The sequence below is a fragment of the Corythoichthys intestinalis genome, chromosome 14, assembly GCF_030265065.1.
Source record: "Corythoichthys intestinalis isolate RoL2023-P3 chromosome 14, ASM3026506v1, whole genome shotgun sequence".
Classification (NCBI taxonomy): domain Eukaryota; kingdom Metazoa; phylum Chordata; class Actinopteri; order Syngnathiformes; family Syngnathidae; genus Corythoichthys; species Corythoichthys intestinalis.
Genome location: NC_080408.1, coordinates 42152759 through 42168909, shown reverse-complemented (window position 1 = coordinate 42168909; position 16151 = coordinate 42152759). Strand labels below are relative to the sequence as shown.

The 16151-nt window shown below is 39.5% G+C and overlaps 1 protein-coding gene across 1 annotated transcript in view; it reads right to left on the bottom strand.

The window, feature by feature from the left end:
* Positions 1-10963, bottom strand: part of LOC130930412 (junctional sarcoplasmic reticulum protein 1) — a 30780-nt gene extending 19817 nt beyond the window's left edge. Inside the window, exons 1-2 of the mRNA XM_057858360.1 lie at positions 10920-10963; positions 9206-9292 (exon numbers count right to left, since the gene is read on the bottom strand). The gene's annotated coding sequence lies outside the window, so the exon portion shown is untranslated. The remainder of the gene's footprint in view (positions 1-9205; positions 9293-10919) is intronic.
* Between the last annotated feature and the right edge of the window lie 5188 nt (positions 10964-16151).

Sequence of the window (16151 nt, the reverse complement as noted above, 5' to 3'; positions counted from 1 at the left end):
GTACAAAAGTACCAAAAAGGGGAGAAGCTTCCACTTATGCACATTTATTCACAAAAATAATATTTCCACCTTGACAGCTCTTCACTCGGGAGCTCAGCAGTACGCAAACACGCGTTCCCTGACGAACTCCAACATTGTTGTAAGGTCCACGTCAGAGTCACTGTCGACACTGTAGCGTGCCATAGTGCTTTAATTATTTAGTATGATTTGGGGAAAACTCCCACGAAGAATATTCAACATAAAAGCAATAGTAATCCAAATCCGTGTTTTTTACTCACTCGAAGATCCAGGAATTAGACCGATCCCATGGCAATGTCGCAGCCGCGATCAGGCCGTCGTTTCCACAAAATAGACTGATCCGAAAAGCCGCTGTGGGACCGACAAATCAAAAAAATGGACAGATCCGAAACCAATATTGCAGAGGCGGTGGGCGCCCGTTGTAATGCGCGGTGGGTAGGATACGTGCATACCAGGGGTCGCGTTAACCGAATATTTTCCGTCGTTGACCGATTTTTTAAAACGGTGACGGAAAAAACAAGTCCATCTGTCATTTTGACAGATTGCAATTCACACCCCAGACCACAGGGTGGCGAGTGAGCATATTAATTAGCTATTGTCTCTCTTGATGCATGACGTCGTTGGCCTTACTCTGAAAAATGTCAAGGCAACTGAGTGTCCGAAGTTTCTTCAATAAGCCCCAAAACAACGATGGTGTTGATAAAAGAGGTGAATAAAGAGGGACTGCACAAGCGGGCACGCAATTCAAGTCCATGCGCACCAGGAGGAAAGTGTGAGACTGCGTTCAGGCCACAACAGGTGAACTGTTAATTTAATTGTTCCATATGTAGCCTACCTACTGGGGCCACAGTCAGCTGTTTTTGTCACTGCGGAGAAAAAGTTACATATTCATCTGCTTGATGTGTGATGGCACGGTGTGGATTCTCTGTTAAGCTTGTTCGGACAGAATATTAATTTAAAGTGAATGAAAACTAAATACTATTGAATATGTTGAAGCGGTATGCAATGTTAAGAGTCTTGTTAGCTCGAATTGCTGTGTCCAGCCGCTGTAGCTCTGCTGCTCTCTGTGAACTCTCTATTCAAGCCGGAACGCGCGCGGCTCTTAAGTGTCTCTGTCACGTGACTGTGTCGCAGCCGGTAACGCGCTCGGCCAAATGGACACACAAATACGGAAGGTGAATTATGCCAAACAAAGGGTCACCACAATGTCATTATCATCATTTTAAAAATTTAAGTGACGGGTAAAAATAGATTATGACCGGATTTTTATGACCCTGTCAGTCAAAATGTCAGACAACGAAAAAGTTTAGCGCAACCTCTGGTGCATACAGGGACCAAAAAGGGAGAGAAGCTTCCACTTATGCACATTTATTCACTAAAAATAATAATTCCACCTTGACCACTCGCTTCACTCCCCTTGATTCCATTTGACTGGAAATTGCATCCAAAAGCAGCACATCGTAGCATTTTACTTCGCGAGTTTAGGCAGCAATCAGCAATTGTTGAACACGCTACACATTTGGAAAGATCCCAGTGACATCATCACTGCGAGCCTGCAAACCATGGCGCCAACTAACGGTCAAAATATGGACTAAATATTGTAAAATATTGACATTGATTTAACATTTTATGTGTTTCTAACAACATATTTTAGTACAAGAGAACAATTGTGGTTTATTAGAGCCTACATGTATTTAAGTTAGAGGATCACTTTAATAGGTTTTAACAAAAAAATCAATCTGGCTGCATAACATAACCCAGACCGCTGCTGCCAGAGTCCTTACAAATACATACAAGAAATCATTACACTGCCTTCTGTTGGTAAAAGGAAACACTTAAAAATCTTACTGCTGTTCTACAAGAACTCAATGGCCTTGGACTAAAATATATGCTTGATTTTTAAATTTTTTTTTTGACTCCCTACACAGGATCTTGTCTGGAATCCTTTTGCTGTGAAGTCCAAGATCAAGAGACAAGGTCATACATTGACTTATATGGCCTTCACGGGCATTTCAGTTCCTTATTGTAACTGTAAACTTAGTTGTAACCCAAATCCTTTGGTTAAAATGAACCTTGCAATTCAAATTGCCATTGGAAGTGAATGGGGAATAGGACCACTGATGATGAATGGAAAAGTTTCTGTCAAATTCAAGTGAAACTTCAAGTTTTGGGCAAAAAAACAAAATAACAGTCCGGTCTCCCATGAGTTCCTGAAATTTATGAAGTGTGAATAATATGAATGGGATTTAATAATGTGAGACTTGGTACAATTTGTATTTTTCAGTTTTTGTAGGAAAAAAAAAATGTTAGGGCCTCTGCCCCTCCCTCCTGAGAGCTGGGCCAGGTGTGCATGATTTATCTAATTCAGATGTCAGACGGGTGGAGGGGCCACAGGTGCAGGCGATCAACATCAGCCACCTTTATAAGCCAGTGGACGCCTCACCTCGTCGCCAGATCAACTTGTCTGTTTCCATTGTCAGTTTCTTCCCGCATTCATTTGATACTTTTCTCTGAGTTTCTCGGCTCATGATTTTTTTGCTCACGTCCCAGGACCGGTCTCTGCGCGCCCTACATCGGAACCTCAAGCCTGATAATCTTCCCAATCCTTGTCGGCACCCTGCCTGCCTATTTGCCCTTGGATCTGGCAACAATACAACATTTTTTATCACAGTCACTCGTGCCATTGTCTGCTCTGGGATCACGCATCCTAACAAATTAACTGCGTTTTTGAGGGAACTGTATTTTTGGGGATCAAACAAATGGGTTTCCTGTGTCGAGGTCTATGACTCCAGACTCAAAGACCAACCTGGAAATCCAGGTCCTTCATTCTAGGTGAGGTCATTAGTCACTTAAGCACTGTAGGAACTATCCGCAGTTTCTAGAACCTTTTGGAGGACAATGACTTAATTTTGCATGATCGCACATGTAGAAACTTGGGACCAGGAACTCTAGTTTCAAGAATTATTTTAGTTCCTACTCTGGGGTAGGGACTTTCAGTGGGGCAGTATAACTTGATTACGTTGGTGTTTGGTGACTCGCTGAAATTGGCAGCGACGCCCCTTCCATACTCACGTGTCTCGAGGAGCCTCCATATTTAAAAAAAAAAAAAAAAAAAAAAAAAAAAAAAACCTAGTGATAATACTGTTAAAGAGTATTAAAACACCTGGGGAAATGCTAATATTCCATCATTTATCCATAAACGCATGCCTTTTGGATTCATATCATGCCACTTTGTGTAATTACACACATCGCAACACCAAGAAAATTATGGAAATTTGCATCGATTGTCAAGCTAAAACGACCGATGCCCGAGATCCCGGAAATCTGGCATATTGGGTGCGTGACGTCACAACTAGGAAACACCCGGCTCAGTGCTTGGGTCCTGACAAAGTACTGAATGGCGGCGATGATGGCGGACAATTTTGTTTCTAGTTGCAGCGACGAATCCGACGTAACGAACGTTCTTCTAATGGTGACGAGGAGAGTTATGAACCTTTCTTTGGTGTTTTGGGTTGTCAATTTGAGCCCAAACAAAAGCAAATGCAGCCTAATGAAACGACCATTAAGGGGAGCAATCACACTCATGAAACACCGGCAATAAATCATGTGGGGAAAAACCGAATGGTTTGTTTTGCATTTCTTTTTGTGAAGCTGATACTGTGACCGCAAAATAATGTATAGAATCATAATCATTTATTGTGCTATCATAGGTTTTCGCTCTGCAAACAGACACAAATATGAATAGGATTAAAGGATTTGTTGTATATATTTTACGAGCTATAATTTATACATGTGTCCAGTCCTATATCCAATGTGTGATATGTTTTTTATTATAAAAGAGTACTCACTCTGGCCATTTCGAGCTTGGCTTCTCCCCTCCTTTGCTTTGCCTGGGGTGGTGGGGTGGTCTCATCAGTGCCAGTCATCGTCCTCTTTCTTGATATCTCGGGACATTTAGGTGGCTGCGCGTGTATGGTGGGCACCGCATCCGCTTTCAGCAGCAATTTCTTAGCAAAACCTGATTTCATTTGTCCATAGTTCGAATAGCCTTCAGGTGTAAAATGCGCACCACACAAAACCGTGCCGGAGGCTGGGTGTGCAAAATTAGCCCTCTTTGCACGGACGAACTTTACTCATTGACTGCATAGTCCAGCTCTTTTTTTCGCGTTTGGGAACTCATGGGTACTACATTGCGACAAATTTGTACACCACATACCACGACAGGTTTGAACCATTTCAGTGATTTTTTATCATAAAACACGAACGCAACTCTCTCGTCGATAAACAACAATGGCACCTGCCTCAACCTTTTGTTTCCTGGCTGTGACGTCACAGCCCCATTCGGCTGTTTCCGGGCTACATTCGGAAATGTTCGTAATTTTCGATCTATTTTCGATAATTGGTCATGAATGAGTAGACGAACCTACCTGGACTGCAAGTCCAGTCCAGATCCAAGGATGCAATTGCAATTCGAGGTCCTTGATTTTGTTCAAAGGACCTCCCTGAAGTCGGGGAACCTACATGGAATCCCAGTCCAGATCCAATGCCCTACCTGTAATTCAAGGTCTTTGATTCTGGGTCCAAGGTCCTTCCTGGAATTCCTGCTCATTGATTCAAGGTTCTGACAAACCTCTCAACAGAAAGTGACCAGGTTCTGGTAAAGAGTGATTTAAGTAAAGCCGCCAACTATAAAGGCTATAGAATTCGTATCATGTGCATAAATGATGATGTTAGCATCTTTATTTATGGCTTGTGAAATGATGAAAAGTCACTAGAAACGACAGTATGGAGGGGAAAATTTCAGTAACGATGGAGTAATTGAAATGAACTTTGCCTGTCCTAGAAGGAACATGCACACTCCCGCAAACACCCCCCCCCCAACACACACACACACAAACACCCTTCGACAAATGGCGTGTTTGTTTATCTCGGCGCTGCAGGCACTCAGACAAACCACTCTGATTTCTCATGCAGGTTCACATATGTGATTGTGATGCCTTCTGTGTACTCGCCAGCTCCTGATGATGATTACTTATTGGTCGTTTGCTGAGTGCATATTATGTAGATTGACTGTATATAGCTCAGCACATTTGCATGTTGTGACAACATGTCCTATACATAAATCACTGGGCAAATCCATTTTTCAAGCCTACAAAAAACCTAAACGCATTCATCTGAATGGAATGACTTCACTGTTCAGTGGAGTATATTTTCTTGAATGTATGAAAGGGTGCAGGAATGGGAACAATTCACTCGAGTCGACTTGATTTATTCCCCCTGGGCCTTCTGTGCAATTGCTTCTCTGTAATGCCTTCACAGATAATCTAGATATGTAATGCATTATGATGTTTTCCTTGGTTTCTCAAGCTCTGAATCGAAGAGGAAAAAAACCCAAAGAATAATAACTTAAAAAAAAAAAAAAAAAAAACATGATTCAATAGGAGGAAGTTGTGACAGGATGTGTGTAGCACAAATGTTTGTGTAGGGCACTACAGAGATGCAACATCAGGGACATCTCAAGGCCTTCTTGACTGGATGAAGCACTGAAATATTTACAACCTATGTTGCAATCGTTTTTCATGAAACTGTATCGATTTATTCCCTTAAGCGCTTTTGTTGACTTCCAGTATTTTTGTGTGATAAACCTCTTTTTCACTGGCTACATCGTCGGTATGATTTCCTTCTTGCCATGCCTGACTAATTAACAACAAATAGATTATCTAATGAATCGACAACTAAAAAGTATCCAAAGATTCTGTAATATAGTTTATTTTTTTAAATTTTTATTTTATTTTTTATTTTCTTTAATTACACTGCTGGCCAAATGTATTGGCACCCCTGCAATTCTGTCAGATAATGCTCAATTACTCCCAGAAAATGATTGCAATTACAAATGCTTACCCTAACCCTAACCCTAACCCTAAAAGGAAATGCAGTAAATTTTCGTTTTACTTAAAAATGATATTTTTAATCAGTGGTAGCTCTACTTACAGTACGAATGTTTCTACATACAGAAATTTCAGGTTAAGATGCCTCAAAAAGAAAATATTTCCACTTGTTATGAAAGAAATTTCAGAATACGAATGGCAAAAATACATTACGGCCGGTACTCGCACCTCCCAGGGCTTTACTGAACGTAACATAGAATATGAATCATAGAATCATTAATCATAAATTCATGAATCATAGATTATGAACAACATAGCTGCTCTGCCATTGGCTATTGCCTAGCATTCCTGGCATCCAATTGGCTATGAGAGCATCCTCTTCATCCGCCCCCGTGTTCCGACAGCTTTACATGAGTGTATTAACTTTTATTCTTTATTCTTGTTTTTTTACATTATGCACAACTCTGCTTTTATGTTTAGTGTGCAATAATCTAATTGCAACATGTACTGTAATTACCCGAATATAAGGCGCACCAGTGTATAATGCGCACCCCAAATGTACTTGTAAAATCTAGGGGAAATTATTGTATCCGTTTATAACGTGCACCCTAATTTTAGCACCAATAAATAGAAGAATATAAGAAAACAGAGCTCGTGTACAGATACAGAAATGTCATTTTAGTGACTGGTGAAATATAGCACAAGCATAGAACATTGTTAGTTCAAAACATTACCATAAACTGACAATATTTACGGTAGTAATATGATTTGACAACTTCTCCAACTTACCAGAATGTAGGAGAAAACAAAACAGATGTGACTTTTCTTTTAAAGGCTGCTGTATAACCTGCTTGTTTCATCATGATGAATAAATATTTCTTCCATGGATTGATACATTAAAATGAAAGTGAGAATGTAAGTCAGAAATCGTGAGAGCGCATCGCTGTCAACATGACAGTAACAATAGGAACAATTGTTATTTGGGTTTGAGTTTCCCAAGGGACCGATATAGTTGACGGACACAGGAAGTCTGTGTGCTTACGTTTGTTATGGTCCGAGTTGCGGAGCTGCAATAAACGTCGACTCAAATGAGTTCAAGAAACTAAATTCTGTGCTTTATGAAGAGTGAAAAAAGCAGAATTTAACACAGACGAAATCATTCGGCCAATTAGAGTGATGTACAACCGAAACAAAATGGTGACGTCACGTACCGTAATGGTCGGCAACGGGTTGCCGCATATGTTTCTTCAACACAACGTGGCCGTGTCAAAAAAAAAAAAAATCGGTTTATATACTGTATATATGTAATATATATATATTTCTGTCTCCATCCATGTACCTGTTTATAATGCGCACCATGATTTTACAAGTTGATTTTGGTAAAAAAAAAAAGTGCATGTTATATTCAGGAAATTACGGTATTTGTTACATGTTTTGATGCATTTTTGTGCATTATAAAAGAGTTATGTCTGAAATTTGGGGAGGCTTGGAATTATTAATTATTATGGATTAGGGCATTTACATGGAAAACGTGTCTCTACTTACAGAGTTATGAAACTACTACCAGAACCAATTGATTTAATAAGTAGAGGTACCACTGTACTTTTACTTATCATTTTTTCCCCAATGAAGGAATCTGACCTTTTAGCCAGACTGCTGGAACCACGCCAGCCGAACCGCCAGACGTGCGCTGGCGCAGCTTCAACGACCCAGGCTGGCAAAATCCAACAACCCGGCCAAAAGACAACCCGGCCAAAAGGCCAAACTCCCCGCGTTCACCTTAGTCTTAACCCCTTGTACTGACTCCATTTTGGAAATCTGGAAAAAGGCTTCGAAGCACAAGTTGACAAATCATTCAGATTGACAGCGATCATACAGCACAGAAGGACCCAAGCGAGGATTCAGGGTCAACAAGTCAACAAAATGTTCCCGACAAAAAAATGACTGCTTACTTTAACATTCTTTTGAAGGCTCTCGTGGGGCGGGCCGTTGGCAGGAGATAGGTGTGTTTGGGCGTTGTTTTGGATTATTGTCTGTTTGTGGATTGGACGGGAGGATTCGGGAGTTACTGTTGTCAGGGCAATGAGGGTTGTGGACTTTGCTACCTCAGCATCAAAGGGGCTCTTGGAGTCTTATCAGTCGTGTAATCAGTTAGATATCGGGCGTTCTCCGGTGTTCCTTGTGTTGGGACAGGGTGTCCCGCCATTTGTTCTGGATTGGCCAAGGGAACTGATGCTGGTCAGCGTCTATCTTGCTCAGTCAGTTGCATGACGCACACGTTGGGCTTCCTTGATAAGAAGGCGTCATGTATCTCTTATGCCCTATATTCTGCTTGTTTTCCTTAAACTAAAGTATAAGTGCTATTTATTTTATATTGGGTATGTTAGAGTAATACAAACAAACAGTAAATACGAGAAAAGATACTATTCCCAGATTGATTATATTAAGTGTGTTAGAGTAATACAAACAGTCGATTGGTAAAAACGAGAAAAGATACTATTCCCTTCACCAATGTAAAAAAAATATCTGTACGTATTCTCAAATTTCTGTAGTGCTCAATCTCTTATCAGGGACTACAGAATATTTTATTTAGAATATGTATATTTATTTACATTTTATTTTAGCAAAACACAAAATGATGTGGCGGACCAGATCTGGCCGCCAGTCCTTGAGTTTGTCACCTGTGCTTTGTGTGCTGCCACACTATATAATTTAAAGATGGGCCTTCAAATTCCATATTTCTGATGTCTCCTAAACTACAGAGTAGGTGAAAAATATCAAATTAAATTGCTTAATTTTTCATTTTTCCATCCTGTACATGGACGTGCACTTGGTGATAAGAGAATAAGCAATGGCTGTCTCCTAAAAGTCAGCCTGTTTCCTCTCCAGTTATGCAACAAGCTCTTGTGTGTGTGCCAAAGTCAAATAACATTTCCATTTATTTCTCTACCGCAGTCAGGGTGCAGCAATTAACGCGCAATGAGCCTCGTCTATCAATGTTTTTTAACATTTCAAACGCCACAAAGCTTGACCAAGCGCTTGTTAATTTGTTAATATATCACACGATAACTGCCACTCCACTGTGATTGTAAACGGAGCTTGGGCAAAACTACTTTCCGCAAGATGTGATTTATTGGAGAACAAAGTGTGTTTTGTATCATGCAATCGCTTTGGCAGGCACGAGACAATCATTCATCTGATGGCTGCTGGGCTGCCGCCACCTTGGTCTCAGGTGTTCAGCCCGCTGCGCAAGAACCCAGTCTGCATCAGCACACACCATCTATTACCAACCCCCTTACCTCAGCCTCATTCCCTGCAGGGAGGACGCTGCGCTTATCATTCTTCCATCTCCATCAGCGGCAGTGATTGGCTTATTATCAGATGTCCTGTGCGGGGAAAGAATGGACCATGCATCACTGCACACATCTTTCTTTCCACGTGCACACACTTGCAAGTCCCCCTTGTGCTGACACAGTGTCTACACGGGCACTAAAGAGGATAACACCTTCTTCTGGAGTGAGGCAGTTTTTGCACCCTGTGAGGGACTCGACACTCTCACAACATGAGTAGAGTTGCTCTAAAAATGAACTATTTTTATATTGACCACAATTTTGGCATTTTACAGCTCTGAATGTACTGCATTGAAACAAAGGGAAAACTACAGACATGGAAAAAAATCAATATAACATTCCAATGTTCAAAAAGCTTTAATTTTATTTTATAAATGAACTCATTGGCTGCCATTGACAGTGATAGACGTTTGATCACTGACAGACCTCCCGGTCATAATGGATTGATCGTCTATCGCTGTCAGTGACACTGAAATATGATCACTTAATACCAGCCATCCCAGTTATAATGAATTTGATGTCAATCACTGTCAATGGCAGTGAATGATTTAAAACTTGAATACACTCCCTCCAGTACTCTTCCGTTGACGTCTTTTGTTTTTGTCAGATTTCAGCCTCTGTGTGTTACCATGCCAATCTAATCCGCCCAAGGATTACATTATCTGTAGTGATACCATGTATACTGTATTTTAGACCAAGGGTGCTCATTACGTCGATCTACCAGTCGACCGCAATGCTAGTGTGGGTATATCGAGGCATTTAAAAAAAAAAAAAAAAAAAAATATATATATATATATATATATATATATATATATATATATATATATATATATATATATATATATATTTATACATATATATACATAAATATATTTATACATACATATATATATATATATATTTGTTTTGATTATTTTTTATTTTTTTAGTTTGTAATATATATATATGGCGGAAAATAGGTGTAAATAGGTGACTTGAAGTTCTGGTCTATATATATATAAATATAAATATATTTATACATAAATATAAATATATTTATACATACATATACATATATATATAAATATATTTATACATACATATATATATATATATATATTTGTTTTGATTATTTTTTATTTTTTTAGTTTGTAATACATATATATATATATGGCGGAAAATAGGTGTAAATAGGTGACTTGAAGTTCTGCTCTGAGACCCCAATTTGGCCAAATTTCAAAATTGTCCTATATGCATGTGTGATACATCATTGGAAAGCTTGACATCTTAACTTTCTGGGGGGAAGAAAAATTTTAAACAGGAGGGTATTTAAAAAAAAAAAAAAAAAATTTAAAAAGCAAAACCCTAACTGTAGGTGAGAGCATGCAAGAGCAGAATTAAATATGCCATGAGCATGAGTCTTTGTTTGGATCGATTATTGATCATCTAAAATATTGGGGAAAATGCGACAGTAACGAAAAAAATACAATTAAGCGATAGTTATGAGGTAGATATCCGTGATGCCAAATTTTTCAATGTGAATTAATTTGTTTAAAGGTTTAAAATATGCGAGTGAATAATTTTTTTAGTCTTTTTTTTTTTTTTTAAACTAAATATTAGACATCAATTAATGATTCTAAGCTAAAAATGTAAGACATTTTAAATAATAAATACGACTGCTTACCTTGTTTTTATGGCTAGGTTGAAACAAAAGCGGTTGCGCGACGTCTGTAAATGGGATTTCCAGGTAAAACGGACAAATTAAAAATAGGTCGTGTTATGATCGTGAGCAGACAACCCCAAAGCAGGCACGTGAGTTGGCGTGGTTAGGAAGTCAAAAAGTTTATTCAAAAATGGAGTTCGTTGGTGTAGAGAGCCTGGGCGAAGGTAACAAGAGACGTGAGGCGCTGGCGAGATCCTAGGGCAAAGCAAGAGAGGTCTATGATCAGATAAGGTCAGTCAGAAATATTCAAAACACGAGAAAGCACTAACAGTGTACTGAGAGAGACGATCCAGCGACGTGGTGGAGCTCTGGCTGGCTTATGTAGGCTGGTGATGGTGATTGCTGCCAGCTGCCGTCGCTCCACCCGTCAGGTGCTGGGCCTGTAATTGGATGACAAACACAGCCACACACCTGCCCAGCACTAGGCCTGACAGGTCGGGGGCTTAATGTGCCATGAATTTGCTATGGCAGCATATAGACATATTGTTCTATCAAACACAACGGTTGTTTTGGCTTAAAATACGGCAGTTTCTTTTAAAGAGGAGTGCAAGAGCAGATATAGCTTTTTCAGTCTTTTCTGTGTTTTCCGCCATATATATATATATATATATATATATATATATATATATATATATATATATATATATATATATATATATATATATATATATACAGTGCCTTGCAAAAGTATTCGGCCCCCTTGAATCTTGCAACCTTTCGCCACATTTCAGGCTTCAAACATAAAGATATGAAATTTAATTTTTTTTGCCAAGAATCAACAACAAGTGGGACACAATCGTGAAGTGGAACAACATTTATTGGATAATTTAAACTTTTTTAACAAATAAAAAACTGAAAAGTGGGGCGTGCAATATTATCCGGCCCCTTTACTTTCAGTGCAGCAAACTCACTCCAGAAGTTCAGTGAGGATCTCTGAATGATCCAATGTTGTCCTAAATGACCGATGATGATAAATAGAATCCAACTGTGTGTAATCAAGTCTCCGTATAAATGCACCTGCTCTGTGATAGTCTCAGGGTTCTGTTTAAAGTGCAGAGAGCATTATGAAAACCAAGGAACACACCAGGCAGGTCCGAGATACTGTTGTGGAGAAGTTTAAAGCCGGAATTGGATACAAAAAGATTTCCCAAGCTTTAAACATCTCAAGGAGCACTGTGCAAGCCATCATATTGAAATGGAAGGAGCATCAGACCACTGCAAATCTACCGAGACCCGGCCGTCCTTCCAAACTTTCTTCTCAAACAAGGAGAAAACTGATCAGAGATGCAGCCAAGAGGCCCATGATCACTCTGAATGAACTGCAGAGATCTACAGCTGAGGTGGGAGAGTCTGTCCATACGACAACAATCAGTCGTACACTGCACAAATCTGGCCTTTATGGAAGAGTGGCAAGACGAAAGCCATTTCTCAAAGATATCCATAAAAAGTCTCATTTAAAGTTTGCCACAAGCCACCTGGGAGACACACCAAACATGTGGAAGAAGGTGCTCTGGTCAGATGAAACCAAAATTAAACTTTTTGGCCACAATGCAAAACGACATGTTTGGCGTAAAAGCAACACAGCTCATCACCCTGAACACACCATCCCCACTGTCAAACATGGTGGTGGCAGCATCATGGTTTGGGCCTGCTTTTCTTCAGCAGGGACAGGGAAGATGGTTAAAATTGACGGGAAGATGGATGCAGCCAAATACAGGAACATTCTGGAAGAAAACCTGTTGGTATCTGCACAAGACCTGAGACTGGGACGGAGATTTATCTTCCAACAGGACAATGATCCAAAACATAAAGCCAAATCTATAGTGGAATGGTTCAAAAATAAACGTATCCAGGTGTTAGAATGGCCAAGTCAAAGTCCAGACCTGAATCCAATCGAGAATCTGTGGAAAGAGCTGAAGACTGCTGTTCACAAACACTCTCCATCCAACCTCACTGAGCTCGAGCTGTTCTGCAAGGAAGAATGGGCAAGAATGTCAGTCTCTCGATGTGCAAAACTGATAGAAACATAGCCCAAGCGACTTGCAGCTGTAATTGGAGCAAAAGGTGGCATTTCAAAGTATTAACGCAAGGGGGCCGAATAACATTGCACGCCCCACTTTTCAGTTTTTTATTTGTTAAAAAAGTTTAAATTATCCAATAAATTTTGTTCCACTTCACGATTGTGTCCCACTTGTTGTTGATTCTTGACAAAAAATTAAAATTTTATATCTTTATGTTTGAAGCCTGAAATGTGGTGAAAGGTTGCAAGGTTCAAGGGGGCCGAATACTTTTGCAAGGCACTGTATATATGTGTATATATATATATATATATATATATATATATATATATATATATATATATATATATATATATATATATATATATATATATATATAAAATATTTGACGCAATTAACGCACATGTCCCGCTCAGACAGTATTCTGCCTTTTGGTAAGGTTTGCAGCAAGGTTTTTTGTGCTGTCTAACAGCGAACTCTTGTGGTCGCTTTGCGACATGGTTTATTGCTTTCTTGCCAGTTCAATATGGCTGCACGACGTCTCGGGCGGACGCCTACGTTGTAATTTTGTGCTTATATGATCCTTGGACAAGATTTGTCCGCAAGTATGGTTGTTGTAAAGAATGTACATATTATGTTAGTAAGCGAAATGTTATATTTTTTGTATGAGACGCTTTTTGTTTATGTTTAGTGAACCTGTAGAGCGTGCTAAGCTAACGTTGTTGCTAATGCAATGCTTGTGTACTTTTTTTTTGTAGTTTCACTACGGTCTAAAGAGGACAATGGTTTGAGGCCATTTTATTAATAAATCAGATGAAAAAGGAAGAAGTCTGATTATTAAGGCGTCATTCACTAGCTGTCTAGCTTTGGAAAAAGTAGACGCTTCGGAGTGAGGACAGCATAGACAGATTTAAATGACAGTAGAGTGAAATGCCCACTACAGTCCTTATGTACCTGTATGTATATATCCATCTTGTGTCTTATCTTTCCATTCCAACAAATTATTTTACAGAATATATATATAATTTACAGAAAAATATGGCATATTTTATAGATGGTTTGAATTGCGATTAATTGCGATTAATTACGATTAATTAATTTTTAAGCTGTAATTAACTCGATTAAAAATTTTAATCGTTTGGCAGCCCTAATATGTATATATATAAGCTTAAAATCTCAATTTTCTGGGGAAAGAAAAATTTTGAACAGGAGGGCATTTAAAAAAAAAATTAAACAGCAAAACCCTATCTGGAGGTGTGAGCATGCAAGAGATGAATTACAGACGCCATGACTTTAACGAGATATTATCGCGTACTTACCTTGTTTAGGTCCAAAAACTCCATGTAGCATGTATCACTGAGTGTCAAGACACAGCTGTGAATGGCCACAGCTAGATTTTATGGGGATTTTATGGGCGAAACATGGTAATATAACAAGGGTCGCGATGCAGAAATCGCAGACATCAAGGAGTGGTCGAGATTTTCTTTTTCATATATTTACCTTTTTAAAAGTCTTTTCTTTATTTGAATTGATTATTTATCATCTAACCTATATATGTTAGATGATGCAATTACACAATACACAATACAATTAAGTGATAGTTATGAGGTAGATATCCGTGACTATTTTACAGGCGCCTTTTTTTTCCCATTGTGACGTCTTTTGTTTAAAAGTTTAAAGGGGATGTTTCGGCAAAGGGGGTGTGAGACATCAATAGAACCGTTATGCGCCAAGATAACAAATATTGATAAAGTTAACAAAAAAATCAATCACATTAATGAGCAATTATCGAAAATAGATCGAAAATGACGAACACTACCGAAAGTGTTCCGGAAACAGCCGAATGGGGCGGCGACGTCACGACAAGTGATTGAAAGTCGAGGCGGAGCTAGGTGCCATTGTTTTTTAACGACGAGAGAGTAGCGTTGGGGTTTGTTTGACCAAAACATCACAACAATGGTTCAAAACTGCTGTGCTATGTGGTGTACAAATAGTTGTTTATCGGAATATAGTATCCATGAGTTCCTGAACGCGAAAAAAAAAGCTGGACTACACAGAAAATGGGTAAAGTTCGTCCGTGCAAAGAGGGCTAATTTTCTAGACACAGCCTCCGGCACGCTTTTCTGTGGTGCGCATTTTCCAACTGAAAGCTTCTCGAACTATGGACAAGAGAAATCGGGTTTTGCTAAAAGATTGCTGCTCAAAGGAGATGCGGTGCCGACCATAGATGCACAGCCACCTAAATGTCCCGAGATATCAAGAGAGAGACGATGACTGCTAAAGGAGGCTAAAGCTACGCAAAGAAGGGAGCAGCCAAGCTTGAAATGGCCAGAGTGAGTACTCTTTTATAATTAATAAAAAAAAATGTCACGCCTTTGGATACAGGACTCGACACATGTATAAATGATCGTTCGTAAAATATATAGAACAAATCCTCTGATCCCGTTCATATTTGTGTCTGTTGGCAGAGCGAAAAGCTATGATAGCGCAATAAATTATAATTATTCTATGCATTCCTTTATTTTGCAGTCACGGTGTATCAGCTTCACAAAAAGAAATGCTAAACAAATCATTGGTGTTTCCCACACGATCTGCTGCCGATGTTTCATCAGTGTCATTGCTCCCCTCAATGACCGTTTCATTACGCTGCATTGGCGTTCGTTTGGGCTCAAATTGGTCACCTATAACACCGATTAAAGCTTTGCAACTCTCCTCGTCACCATTAGATGAACATTCGTTACGTCCTTCTACGTCGGATTCGTCGCTGAAACTAGAAACGAAATTGTCTGCCATCATCGCCGCCATTCAGTATTAAAGCACTGAGCCTTTTTCTTGTTGAAGAAACAGCCCTCACTGCCAACTCTGAATTCTCTTTTATTGACAACGAGCGGTGTTTCTTCATGAGGGAACCTGGAATATGTGCAGGACGAACACAATGCATCAGCATAAACAGCTCAAAACACCCCTAATTCTCCCCACACTAGAAGGAATTATATTGATGCAGACAGGCGCTGCCCCCCTAGTGGCCGGTGGCACTCTCTTCACTTGACGTGACGTCACGCACACAATCTGCCAGATCTCGGGCGCCGGTCGTTTTAGCTTGACAATCGAGCCAAATTTCTCTCATTTTCTTGTGTGTAATTACACGAAGTGGCATGATATGAATACAAAAGGC